Source organism: Varroa jacobsoni, unplaced genomic scaffold (assembly GCF_002532875.2).
Source record: "Varroa jacobsoni isolate VJ856 unplaced genomic scaffold, vjacob_1.0 scaffold_283, whole genome shotgun sequence".
Classification (NCBI taxonomy): Eukaryota; Metazoa; Arthropoda; class Arachnida; order Mesostigmata; family Varroidae; genus Varroa; species Varroa jacobsoni.
This window is the reverse complement of record NW_019213185.1, coordinates 6,423-19,490: the sequence shown is the minus strand read 5'-3', so window position 1 is coordinate 19,490 and position 13,068 is coordinate 6,423. Positions and strand designations below refer to the sequence as shown.

Genomic DNA, 13,068 nt, shown 5'->3' with positions numbered 1-13,068 from the left:
AGCTGGCCACTATGCTAGCACTAGCCGATAACCGGCCACCATTAAGAGAATAGGACTAATGGGTAGGGACTTCGCGGAAGTGGCACAACAAACAGGAATGACTTTTTGGCCTTTTTGCTGGTTTAGTCCTGTTCCTGCTACCGTGTCAACGAGCGCCAGTAAGTTCGTGTTTAAGAACACAAAAACGAGATGATTTCGAATAGCACGGCAACAGCAAGAACTAGGTGTACGGGTCCGTTTCGAACCGAAACGCAAAAATGAGCTATGATTTGTCTCTTTTGTTCATGAATTGCGATCGGTGAACGGTACTAGAAACGTTTGGCTTGCCTTCGGGGCTTATTTGCTAGTGGGCTTATCATGTTCAAGTGGCAGGTTCTGAACAGGAAAAATGTTAACATTAAAAACGCACTGTCGACGGTTGGGGGGAAAAAGCGACCAGCGAAATAGGCATAACGAATTGAGAAAGAAGAAATGACTTCAACAATTTTGTGTCTAATAACACGACACATGGCCCACGGCAGCACGTTGGAGGTAACCTACTAAGTAATCATGACAATTGTCAGCTAAGAATAGAAACGGAATGAGCAATAAACAATAGAAAGATCAACGCGGAGAGCATAATTGTTTGCTTTTTCATTAGATAGTTTATAGAAATGAAAAACATAGTTTACATAAGAGATGTTGCAGTTTCGGTCAGTAAAATGTCTGCAGTCGGCTTTTCGTTGTTGTTAAAGTCGTGCAAACTTTAATTCCATCGTTGCTGACAGCGTTGAAAGTCCCCTGACAACTCCGTAAGACAAGAATAAAGCATTTATTTTCGCATCTACCTACAGATTGAATCCTAAAAATACGTAATAGCATTTCGTCTGCTTCGAACGACGAAAGAAATACAAGCCATAAATAGAGACCCAGTTAAATTTACATTCAATTTAACTTAAATTGTTGTGCTGCTTTCCCTTTAGAAAAAAGCAAGCTCTAGCGCCTGCAAGCAACTGTACTGTGTATTCCCGAGTGCGTTAGAGCACTGACGCAACCAGGGTAAGCGTGTAAGTTGTGCCCCATGTTAGAGGTGGGCTTTCGAACGAGGATTCACTACGCATACATCTAACGAGTGTCGCCTTCGTTAGCCAGGCCATGCGGTACAGACCTATGTCAACAAGCTGAAATGAGCCGTAAAGGACAGCCTCATGCAACATGACCGCAGGTCATTCTTCGGGCTATTTGTTCCTGCGATTCGATTCGATTCGGAAGTGCGCGTAGGGAGAAAATGATCGGCTAAGAAATGCTGCAGAGCTTAAACAAGTAGCTCGATGTACAATATGCGTTACACCTGTGGAACAGCACTTGACGCCATTGTTACGTATTGTATTGATAAGGTCCTTTTTCTTGATTGTCACCTGTGGGTTCTATTGTGGGCCTTAGTTACCTGTGTGTTATGCGTACCGGGACAGGATGTTGTGGACTATACATATCGTCTCCAAATGATGATTCACTGTCCTATGTTTAGCCTCATAGACAAAAGCACTGTTGCGCGTTTGCTACGTAGCGCTTGATCGGGGCACCCGTCCGTAGATAAAAGCGATTCGTTTGTCTTAGGTTATATAGTTTCAGACTGTGGTGAATCGTTGAGGAACGCACAAGCCGTTTCAATGCAATTACCACAAGAAGGGGTCAAGTGGCTAGTCCCGGCTCCGGATATGCTTGGCCTCTTTTGCGGGATATGTACGAAAGAATGAACACAATAGGTTATTGAAAACAGCCTTTGTGAAAGACAAGCCGAAGGTCGCGTGCTTTCATTTGCCGGGAAGACTTCAATTTGTAACTATTTAGCATAAGGAGAATTAATTTATTTGAGATCCGTTTATGAATACTGACACTATAACCTGAAATTGCATTAATTGATCATTGGCCAAACTAACTCTTTTTATCGTGGAGGCGGCGATCGTTCGTGAGACTGTATCTCGTTATTTTTCCATCTGCCATTAGTTACTTTGATACAAAATAATCATATCCGCTTTTTTTTTTTTTGCTTCTTGTAGGCTACTCGCGAGGTGCGCGGCATACAATATAATGCTTGGATTTGATGCTCCTAAAGCTCTGATAAGGCCGAGAAACGTTCACGTAGAATGTTAAGCCATGGGCGATGACGTCCAGATTTTGCGAACTTCTCAGCCCTGGCGGACTAGTTGTACACGCTCACGACAATGTCACTCAATCGATTTATGAGGTACAGCTCTAGCGGAGAAAAGTGGATTGTATGCCATTTAACATCGCGAAATTCCGTCGTCTGACCCTAAGTTTACTTGTATAAGCTTGATATGTTAATGAATCTTACGAGCCTTCTATGAGGATGCAGCAGAGGCTTCAGACTCCAGTAGCATGGTCGTGGAGCAATGTGACGTGTGGGTAGCTGTGCAGTTCCGGGTTCGATCTCCAGCAAGTTGCATGCTATTGAATTTTTTACGACAGCCTTCACAGTCAGATGGTATGCGAGAATATCTTTGCAGGTCCTGTCATGAATTGGATGGCATATCGGTGTTCACGCTGTGAACATCTATTGCGGGTTGGACAATGTAATGTTTGGCTATTTCTCTGTCGTCTCATAAATAACAGTAAGTTGAACACATCGTTCAGACATAGGTAACAAAGCTATATGTACTGGATTCTGAATAGGAATTGGCCGTCGCAATAGTCAAATAGGGAACTTTTAATACGTCAAGTGTTCCTTGTTCGACTATCTATTTACCTATAGACTAGATATCTAAATAGATACTGACCTCCACGTTAGTCTGAGATAAACAGCTATGTATAAGAAACAATATGGGTCGGCCTCGCATGTACACGTAATAAAATTAAAAGCTATGAGCATGAGATAACGGGCAATGATTTAACAGAGGAGACTACCAACCGAACTAAATAAGTTACCTAAGGGATGCCCTCGCGTCTAAGGATTCCTTTATACTTCTCATCATTTGCTGAAATGGACTACGATACAGGCAACAGTGACACTTGCGGTGGAAAAAAACCCCGGAACTTCCTTACGCAAATCGAACCAAATAATGGCAGGTGCAGGGTGCTAATGTCATAATCGTCCAACTTACAATGTATCAAAGCGATGACGACCGTTTTACGCTAACATGTCGTCTTCGTAAGCGTCGGCTCCGTCACTGCATTGCGAGGCGCCATTTTTTCTCGGTAATTCTACGACCGACACACGCGTTAAACACGTGGCTTTTCATAGATGTTTGCGATACGCCACCTATTGATGTTCGTATACGAAAAGTGAGACGTAGCCGATGTATCTCTATAATTGCCTACGGGGATTGTAAGCGATATTCTGGAAGTAATATAATTCAAGCGACTCATTTTATTTTTCGCGACTGAGCCACACAAGTTTTAATGAATATATCATTATGAATTAAAAGTTTAAAAGATTCGAAAAACTTGTAGATATCAAACTAAAATATCACTGATAGTTCTATCGTTTTGACAGACACAACGTAGAAAATAAACGTAGAAAAGAAAAAGAAGCAAGGGCTTGATTACAATTGGAGTCAGCTAATTTTTTCACTCGTTAGACCCTCGAAAGATTCGTTTGTCGGCACTACCTTACAGTAGCCCTTAAACGTTCTTTTTCCTTCGGGCCGCCTTCTCACCGCTTCCAGTCTTATATTATATATGAAGAGTGTGTGTGTGTGTGTGTGTGTGGTATATCCGAAGTGGTAATTTTTCTTGTTTGTAATTGTCTTGTGAATCGTTACTAGAATGATTCTCTTTAAGCGACTCCAAAGATAAACGCCATATTCCACGAACGTCAAGTGATCCTGGTATGTTAAACAAATAGCACAATCTGTTGGAAACACGACTTGCCAGTTGTATATTAATAAACGAAACAAACCTTTGCCGCAATTGTTATCCATAGATCTTAGTGAATTCTCAAAACTAGACTACTGTTACGCCACGCCATCTTTCGCTATTACTTAATGAAGCGACTCGATAGGGGCCGGCCGGCCTAAATTTTCTTCTACCACTACAATGCTATCTTCTTTTTATTTCATCTGAATATGGAATATGCAGAACTTCACGATCCTTACGATCTGTTCGTAGCATACTGAAATAGTCAGGGTTTCTGCCGGCCGTGTGAGCCGTAACGATTCCAGCATGCAAAACACGTACCTTGCAGAACAAAATTGTGCAACAGAACTTACTAACACGTTATCGTTCATATTCCTCCAGCAAAATCGTCATTTAAACCTGTTATCCAGCAATGAAGACTGACGGCTGTGAAAAATTTTCGAAGTTATGGACATTTGGCTCCTTGTAAATTTCAACCATGTGTACACTTGACCGCAACGTGTAGTCGGTTAGCCGAAATAGCAGTAGTAACAGCGGCAACAGCGAAGCATCCCGAAAGGCGAAGGAGCTAGAACAAAAGTATTAAAGAAGAAAAAAAAAAAAGCCACCAGCGTTGTTGTTTGTAACAACCTGTCTTCATATCCTTAAACAACATGAGTTTCTTTCAAGAGGGGAACCGGCTGGGCTGCTAGTTTTAAAGTGGCTGTATTTTGTAAGCATAACCGGTAGCTTTACTAAAAACAGCTAGCACTATTGCACCACATGCTGTGCGCTTAACGAATACAGGGAGAGTGCCTGATACTGCTCTTATGTTTGCCTATTTGATATTACGTAGCTAATCAGCAGTAAGGTCAAACGCAGTCGTTCCTCTCAACGGTACCTATAAGGTGGAGTGCATAAATGCAGGTCGTACTTGTCGATTTTTCTGACGACTAATGTTTTTTTTTTGTTTTTAATTACACCTGTTATCATCTTAGTAATGGATGTAAGAAAGATTCGATAACTCAGCGCGTTAGTCGTCAGTGCCTTTTGTAATTTTAGCGTTGTCCTGATAAGTGTGGCTTCCTGCTGACGGAGATTACTCAGTCAGTGGATGCCTTCTATACGTGTACAGTCTGATGCGTAATATTTCAATTGTTAGCTGATCGTTTGCACAGTTACGTGTTGGTGTGTATTATTTTGGCAATTTACGCAAGTCAAAGCGGTCCATCGATTGAGTAGCTTAACACTTAAAAGGACTATTGCTCACGTTAGTATTATATTTTGGCAATCAATGCCGTATCACGTAATTATCTTATCTCGAATATTGTCTACGTACAGAGCACCAAAGTGGCAATTAGCTAAGTCGCTACTTTAGACCTAGTGCTCTTCAGATCTATAGCAATGCCCGTGGCGCCATAATATATGCTAGATCGATTATATGATCACCTCTTGTTTAGATTTGGTCACTGCGTTACAATTGCCTACTGTTTTTTCACACAAACATAAACAAAATGCGTTCATTAGTTAGTACGTAGTGGATTCCTAGTTAGTAGAAACACTTGCCATCGACTATCGAATAGTCCAAAACCAAACGCCGACTGAGATTTTTTGCTGTTGTTGAGGCCGAAAACGGAGGACAGAATAAGTAGTATATTATACCAAAATCGTATTTCCAATTGATTTTTAATCTTTATTAAATTTACAACAAATCGATTAGATTGGTACTAACGCTGTTCGGACGGACGTTTTGTATGGTTTTAGAAATCGGCCATAGCAAAAATTGTACGGTCGAGCTACTTTCAGTTTCTAACACAGCCTATAAAATTGATGCATTTGTTTAAGTCGTCTGGTTTGAGTCGATTTCGGCGGTATCGACTTCCGCCGTTGCTAACTACAGCGACCTTCGTAGATGTGACATACTTGGTCGCGTCGTAAGTTGTGATCTATAGGCTACTCGATAAGCCTTGCCCCTTTCTTCCGACTCATTGCGGAATACGGAACTTTTACGATGCGTCAAGTCGTACTTGTTCCATTCACAGTTCGTAAGTGACTGTCCGTCTCGTACTGAAACCGGTTCGTTGAAATCGGCAGCTTTTTCAAGAAGCAATGCTATCTTCCGACAACGAAGAGCAAGTAAACTGGGTATTTCGATATAAACAGCATGAGTAAGGAAAGGTCCGAGGTATTTGATTACATATCAGGATAACTACAGGACACATGGTGTCAACATAACGTTACCTCCTTTTTGAAGGTAAAAAAATTTTTCTTTCTGCTTTTTGTTCTGAGGATGAATAAAGTTTTCATGCAAAGATTTGTAGTTTGATTTGGGTGCAAGATGTTTACTCTAGAGTATGTTAGGTATGAGTTCTAAGCAACGTCGCAGACTTTTCTACGGGAGTGCGCTCAGAGGACTTCTTCCATACTTCATTGTACCATTCATGATATACTTTGCCTAAGTGGAAAATTTTATTTCGGATGACCGGCAGTCAACTACGTCGACATTTTTTCACCTCCGGTAAGCAAGGACCTTAAAGTAGTTAACAACTGCGTTGCAGGGCCATATGCTGAGTAAATTTTTTGCAAGATTTTTCAAGGTTCACGTATACATATATATCGTATAAGGCAAAGAACAAAACATCCTCGTTAGGTGTTTTCTCAAGAAAGCCACCCAACACCAAAACGACGTTACTTAGGGGCATTTCACTAGTTTAGCTGATCGATAGCCAACAGCCGTTCGAAACAATTACTCAATCAACACTTTCACAATCAGCTTAATAATTGTTCGAGCGTTTTATTCTTATTTTACGAGGTTATTAGTTGTTTTTTTTATGTTATCGCCCTCAGTTAGCAAGAAGCAGGAATCATTATCGCTCATTAGATTAAATTGGTCTCTCTTCGTTCGCTTTTTGCTGCCCTATTGTTTTTAGGTTCAAACGGACTAATCGAGTAAGTTACATATTGGAAGTCAAATTATAAACAAAAAAAACAAACGGGTGAATGTTTAATAGAAATATTCCCATCAGGTCCATAATGATTTCGATGTTGTATTTACAGCTCTAAATAACCAATTGAAAATCATTTGCTCAAAAAAAGACATCCACCGTGTCAAGTACCGCCAGGTCACCAATACATATATATATCTAGATTTAACATTCAGCGTTCCCGCTATTCCTTTCGGAAAAGGATTTTTACTCGAGGATGCTCCAGAACTTAATTACGTAATAAGTTGTTGATGTTGGTTCATCCGACTGGCACTTGGTAACTTGGACAAGATGCGACTTTCAACTAGCTGTTGCTTTAAACCAAGCTGAGACGGGGTCTAATTTCTAAGAGATCGCACCTCCCTGACTATCCATTGCCGCTGCTGTCACTGTCGATCGAGTAACTATGTCGAGGCAACGACACATACTGCGTGGAATAACGAGGAAAGCGCTAGGCAGAGAAGCGACTATTTAAAATCAGCGCAGCAAAATAGGAACTAAGGGTATCTTGATAACTGTCGAAGATCTGCGTCGCTATCGATGGCGACATTACTTCCGAGATACGAGGTTACGAGAGAGTTACGCCCATGGCTCCTGGCGCTTCATGAAGACAGTGAGAGGAAAGGCTATCTTCACAAATACATGCGAAGTCTACGTAGCTTGTCTAGACAGTTGTACCATTATACAGGGTAGTGAGTGTCTGTTTGTTCGTTATTGCGTCAGTGACAATGTGTAAACAATAAGGTCGCTTTTGAATACCGCCTTACAGATTTCGTGTATTAGTTGCCCACGGTTTAAATGCACTTGGAACGCTCGACTCTGTTTTTATTCCACGAATCGCTTGAAATCGTAAACACAACAGCAACGGCTACTTTGCGCAAGGCTTTTTTTGCCTAAAAGCATGCATATTTACCGAACAGCTTCATAGGCAGCACGTATGTCCAGTATTTGCCATTAATAACTATCTCAACAATATATCTATGAAATGAACTTTTTGAACGGAAAAGATTTCATGAGAACACAGATCGAGTCTTTTGCTCGACCCGATACCAACAGGTACCATCTTTACCCAGAACTGAATTTTTCGGGAGTGTGTGTTATTCTGTTGGAAACATTTACTAAACACTTACATAAAGCAAAACTTGTTTATTCAGCCACCTGATAAAACTTGCCCATAGAGTTCGTTTAAAGCAACAGCCTAAAAAGGGGCTAGCACGACACAGTTATCACCGATATAGAGCGGCTGTGATGTCATTGCAGTTGCTATTAGCTGTGCGATATCGCTCCGATCATTGCCCCTCCCGAATTTTGGTACTATTGCAACACATTAGATGGATACTGAAAGTGACACCAGCGATCAGTTTAATGCAGTAGGGGGTTGTTTCGTATTGCTCGTAGCCCTGTGCTCGCCTTTGCTCCATGAACTGAATGAATGATAATCGTTTGGTCAGCCATCTGACCTGCCTGCGATCCCTTATCTCTTGTTTATCCATAGCGAATTGGGAGAACATAACTAGTATCTGCAGGCAGCAACGAAACGACACCTATGTCTGTATGTACGTGTGTACGTTTTGTGTTATGCCTTTCATCTTGTAAGCGACTTTCCGCGTGCAATCGATGATAGTGGAAGAACAAGGTGAAGCTAACCAGTGTGATCGAACAGCTTGACGAAAGTGCTCTACCGTCTGAGACGCTTTACCGTCACAATCATAGTGAAATGGCATAGCAATAGCAGCTAAAAGCGGGCACCATCATAGCCGTGATGAAAAAGGCGGCGATGGCGTTGATTCGAATGGTGCACTCAGACGCACCGCCGATTCCTCAAGTAGTGCCTCTACGTTCCCACGAGCCTTGCTGAACCGCTTCCAATGGAATCAGGCAGTCGCCTGCTGGCCAGTAACATGAGCGCATTCAAGAACGGACACCCGTTGTTGTATGCTATGGCAAACGTTAGTGGGTCTTCCACGTTCTACTTTCAATGCAAGTCCAGGGACTATGGATAAACACGCAAACACGAACGGGGCAGTTTCTGGCAACCGTGGAAGGAACTAGCGGGGTAACAATGAAACCCTAGTTTTTTTCTGTTCGTATAATAATAAGCCTGTTTTATGGATACTCATAATCTTTTTGGTGGTCTATACCCATTGATCACACGAACATGCCAGTCGCCGCATGGAAACAACACGATAATAGGAATCATTGAAACCAGAGGGGAACGTATGTGCTGTGATATTGTTTTTACTAAACATTACAGCCTCAATAAACAACGACTGAGTGTTAACGCGACGTGTCGTTGATGCAGGAAAATCGTATGAGTAAAGTAACGCGCGTGTCGTATTGAACAATTCATTGTCTGTCTGCAAATTGATATCAGACTGCCGGACGGAAGTTAAAGGCCAGCCCTACTACCTGGTACATTCGTTTGAAGCCGATCAATACATGAGACTATGTTTGGCCAACAAATTTAGCCTAAGCGATAACTTGGTGTTAAGCAGGCCAGTTTTTCCAATACAACGAATATCACAATACACACACTTTGAAGTTATTCATATTTTGCCTGCTCGGACGTTATACGGCATCGTTTACGAACGTAAGGATTCTCCCTACGTTTAACAAATGTTGTTAGTACATATTGCTTTCGACTATAGATTACTATTTATTTGATCCGCTACTGTGACAGGGTGAATTTAGTGATGAGTCGAAAGACGATCAAATAAAATGTTGAAAAAAGTAGTACCAAAATATGATAATGAATCATATCCCTATTAATACGGTACGCGTAAATAACTAAACTTATAGGAATCGAACATTTCTATATTCTATCGCAAGTTTTGTCTTGCATTTCCATATGTACCAAGAGATCTTTCAAAATTAGTAAAAACTAACCACCTCACGATGTTCCCCGTATCGTCACAACGAACGTTGAAGGATCACCGAAACATCTTGATATCCTAGCTTAAAGTGCGTCACAAGCTTTATCTCTGAAATTATACCGACGATTTGTGGACGAATTTCTTTACTGCCGTGAGCAGAAAAAGCCCGTGTCGAACAGTCGCTGCTTAACACCTTATAATTATCATATTATTAAATTTCTTCTTACGTACCGTTTTTTGTGTCTACTCGCCACTGTTCCCGGTGCCGCTCAGTGGCCAATAAACTATTCACAGTAGAAGTCGTCTGAAGAATATCTCTTGCTTTAAAGTGGACTGGCCTAAACTCTTCGTCGTAGGCTCTCGGAAACGAACTCTTCATAGACAGTTACTCAGTATATTTGATGAACCGGATAGATTACGCATTGTGCCCTTAGCCACGCGGAGAAGTAAGCATCCGATCAAACAAGAGCTATATTTTGTTCTACGGGCACGATACTCCTACACGTAGTGTCTATATTTATGCACGCAGGGTAGAAGACAAAAGAAGCCTCTAAGCAAAAAGGGTCTGACGTAGAGAAATTGAACTACTGAATCGTCGCTGACTAGCCAAACGCGGTAATTAAATGTAGACTTGACTCCTGATTCGTTCTCCATCCGCTTTGTTACACTTTGCGGTAAACACTTTGCTGTGTAATTTCTACGCTGAGCCAACACCGTCGGTGTGCGTAATGGCGCCTGAGCACAATTGAACGCATTGTTTACTCGTAGAGCCGATCAGAGTAACTGATCGATCGACGGATTGTGTACTGAACTGATGTGACACTAAAAAAGGCAAAACTACTCTGTATACTGCGTCCGGCCATGACTGTGTCAGTGGATGGTCCTACGCAGTACCTTTCTCTGGAAATCGTCAGATTATCTGAATTCAGTTCGAATTAAGGAGCTACGAAGAAAAGTTGCAATGCTTCTTTTCCAGACGGCTGACTCGCTACTCGAAAGCTGCTGAGAATTGAAAATAACGTCACTACGTCGTAACTTGCTTGGCCCTGTTCAATACGTGGCCGGCAAACAACGTCATCACCAAAAGTTTGCCATCGATAGAAACGTAACTAGCTACAATTGGGTAAATGTATGAGTATGTCTGACCTCGTCACTGCCCAATATATTATACGGAATAATGTATCTGAACTAATGGCTCGAAGAAATGTAGCAACTTGGCGGTAAAGGGTAGCTATGCGTGCAGTTACTTCGACCCCCTTCAGCTAAAAAAAAAACTGGTATAACACCATCAGCCAGTACATTTATCAGTATTAGTCTGGACACGAAAGCCTCTACTGTGTCGTCGTGCCTTACGTGCTGTGCACGCATTCCATAATTATTACAATAATCATTTACTATTACCATACATGCGCTATTTAGAAGCTAGATAGAGGCAAGATAGGCAATATGGGCGGATTGACGCTCACACAGACTGTATCGTCGCGTCTACTTTTAACAGTCCTCGAAATACGACCTGGCCATTAAAAAATTCAATTCTTTTTCGTGAGATTTTATCCACCGTTATGTCGCAACGTCATCGTTATGTACGAACGTAAAGGTGTTCCCACACAAGCTGTTTGAAGCAGGTTCTGTTTACGACAAGTTGATCGAATCCGTAAATTGATCCTAGCTGAATTGAGCCTGAGCTGGCCCCTTCGATGCCCAATGAGTGGTAGTCTGTAAATTATCTGGGTATTCCCTGGCATTTCCTCGATTTACATACTAATGACTAACGCTCTGCAGGTGTTGGATAGTTGAAATTCTCATGTCCGGATCTATTACACTGCGTAATATTTGCGTACGCAGCCATTTATCTACTACCTGATCACAAGTCCAACACGTTAATGACTCGAGAGTGTCGATGCCATCTTCGAACAGTCACGCTAGTTGATATTATCACAAGCGTTATCAACGCCAGTAGTGATATGAATCGTACATGATAACAGCGTGATTTTTCCAATCGATAATTTCGTCCCCTTTTCGTGACGCTACGCAGTGAAAACTGATGATCAGCTAAACGCGTCTGTGGTCTTGAGTGGCTAACGCCTCCACCAACCCCGTCATAGATTGTTACCATCATCGATCAATCCTTCCCATTTCTAATGAGCGTACGCTGCCTTAACGGGCCAGTCCGCGAACACGCTATATGGCCTGGGTGCACGAAATGTCCCAAAAAATCGTTATTTATCAATACTTACAAAAAATACGGCAATGGCCAGACTGTTCATTGTTGACTTTTGACCGTTTGCTTGGCCGTGTAGCCGTCCTACTCAGTGCAGTGTTGCTTCGATGAAGGGACTTGGCGCCCGACGAGACGTTTTTCGAATGGTATAGAATATGCGGTGTGACACGATGTGTCATTGTGACGTCTCCGCCAGCGCCATAACAGTACGCGCAACTGCAGGTGCGACCTATCTCGTGACCCAATCGATTCCGTAACGATTTGCCCGTAGCTAATAAAAGGAGAACACGAAGAGACGCGCTTTGAGAATGCTATTTACCATCCAGCTACGGTGCCAGGTGCACAGTTTGTCCGCCCGTCACGATTGAACGTTGCCGCTAGAACGAATAACGACGGTATATCTCTATTTCGATGCAAATCCTATACTTGTACACCGTCAACCTATTGACGGTAACCATTATTGTTGATATTATAGTCTAGTAGGTGATTTGTCATTGAAGCGACATCATCTGTTCGAGTTGTCCTGAGAAGACTGTCCAGTAGCGAAGAAACAAAATGATTAAAACAGATCTACAATTGACGACGAAGAACAGCCCTGTTGCATTAAAGATGGGTGGCACGTTTTATAGATTCATTCGCACGCGTTTCCATTCATTAACATTTCCCCCTAATGACCACCAGTAGTAGAGTTGTCTAATTGATAAATGTATTGAAATTTTACCGCACGAACATTAATCATCACCTGTATTCGATGCAGTCTATCGCTACTTCTCGGCGGCTAGACTGGCGAAGTCGATTGCTCTGTCCCTGATACATGGCGTAATCGCTCTTTGATAGCGTGTTACCCGATTCGACGTATCTCATGTACGTCGGCTTTTCGATAATCTCCACATATGATATGGCCTTTTCGTAGATTGCTTCTGGTCAGAGTATTGCACTTCTGAAACTGTGTACTGAAAAAAAAAGTGCTTTGTTAGATTTTCTTCTTTTCGATATAGGGATTGTGGCCAAGACAACGGTGCTTAACGTCAATAGAGTCTTGAATTAACTGACCCATTAGAATATGCCCAGTTCTGTTGAACGATCGGGCTCGTTTATACGGCGACTCACCAACCAAAATGATAAAGGCACTTTTTTTTTTTTTTTTTTTTTTTTT

General features: G+C 41.9%; 1 protein-coding gene and 1 long non-coding RNA gene across 5 annotated transcripts in view; one reads left to right on the top strand and one right to left on the bottom strand.

The window, feature by feature from the left end:
- The window catches only part of LOC111258984 (beta-1,4-N-acetylgalactosaminyltransferase bre-4), a 47,338-nt gene that overhangs the window by 28,683 nt on the left and 5,587 nt on the right, over positions 1-13,068 (top strand). Inside the window, exons 3-4 of one of the 4 annotated variants that reach the window (XR_015310389.1) lie at positions 2,040-2,612; positions 4,237-4,423. The exons of 1 other annotated variant lie outside the window; for it this stretch is intronic. The gene's annotated coding sequence lies outside the window, so the exon portion shown is untranslated. Of the gene's footprint in view, positions 1-2,039; positions 2,613-2,996; positions 3,905-4,236; positions 4,424-13,068 lie in introns of those variants that run through there. 2 more of the 4 variants (XR_002679340.2, XM_022830628.2) reach the window with 2 other exon arrangements.
- LOC111258987 (uncharacterized) overlaps positions 4,337-13,068 on the bottom strand; it is a 10,726-nt gene continuing 1,994 nt past the window's right edge. The window contains exons 2-4 of the long non-coding RNA XR_002679342.2: positions 12,655-12,865; positions 11,929-12,183; positions 4,337-4,423 (exon numbers count right to left, since the gene is read on the bottom strand). This is a non-coding gene — a long non-coding RNA (uncharacterized LOC111258987). The remainder of the gene's footprint in view (positions 4,424-11,928; positions 12,184-12,654; positions 12,866-13,068) is intronic.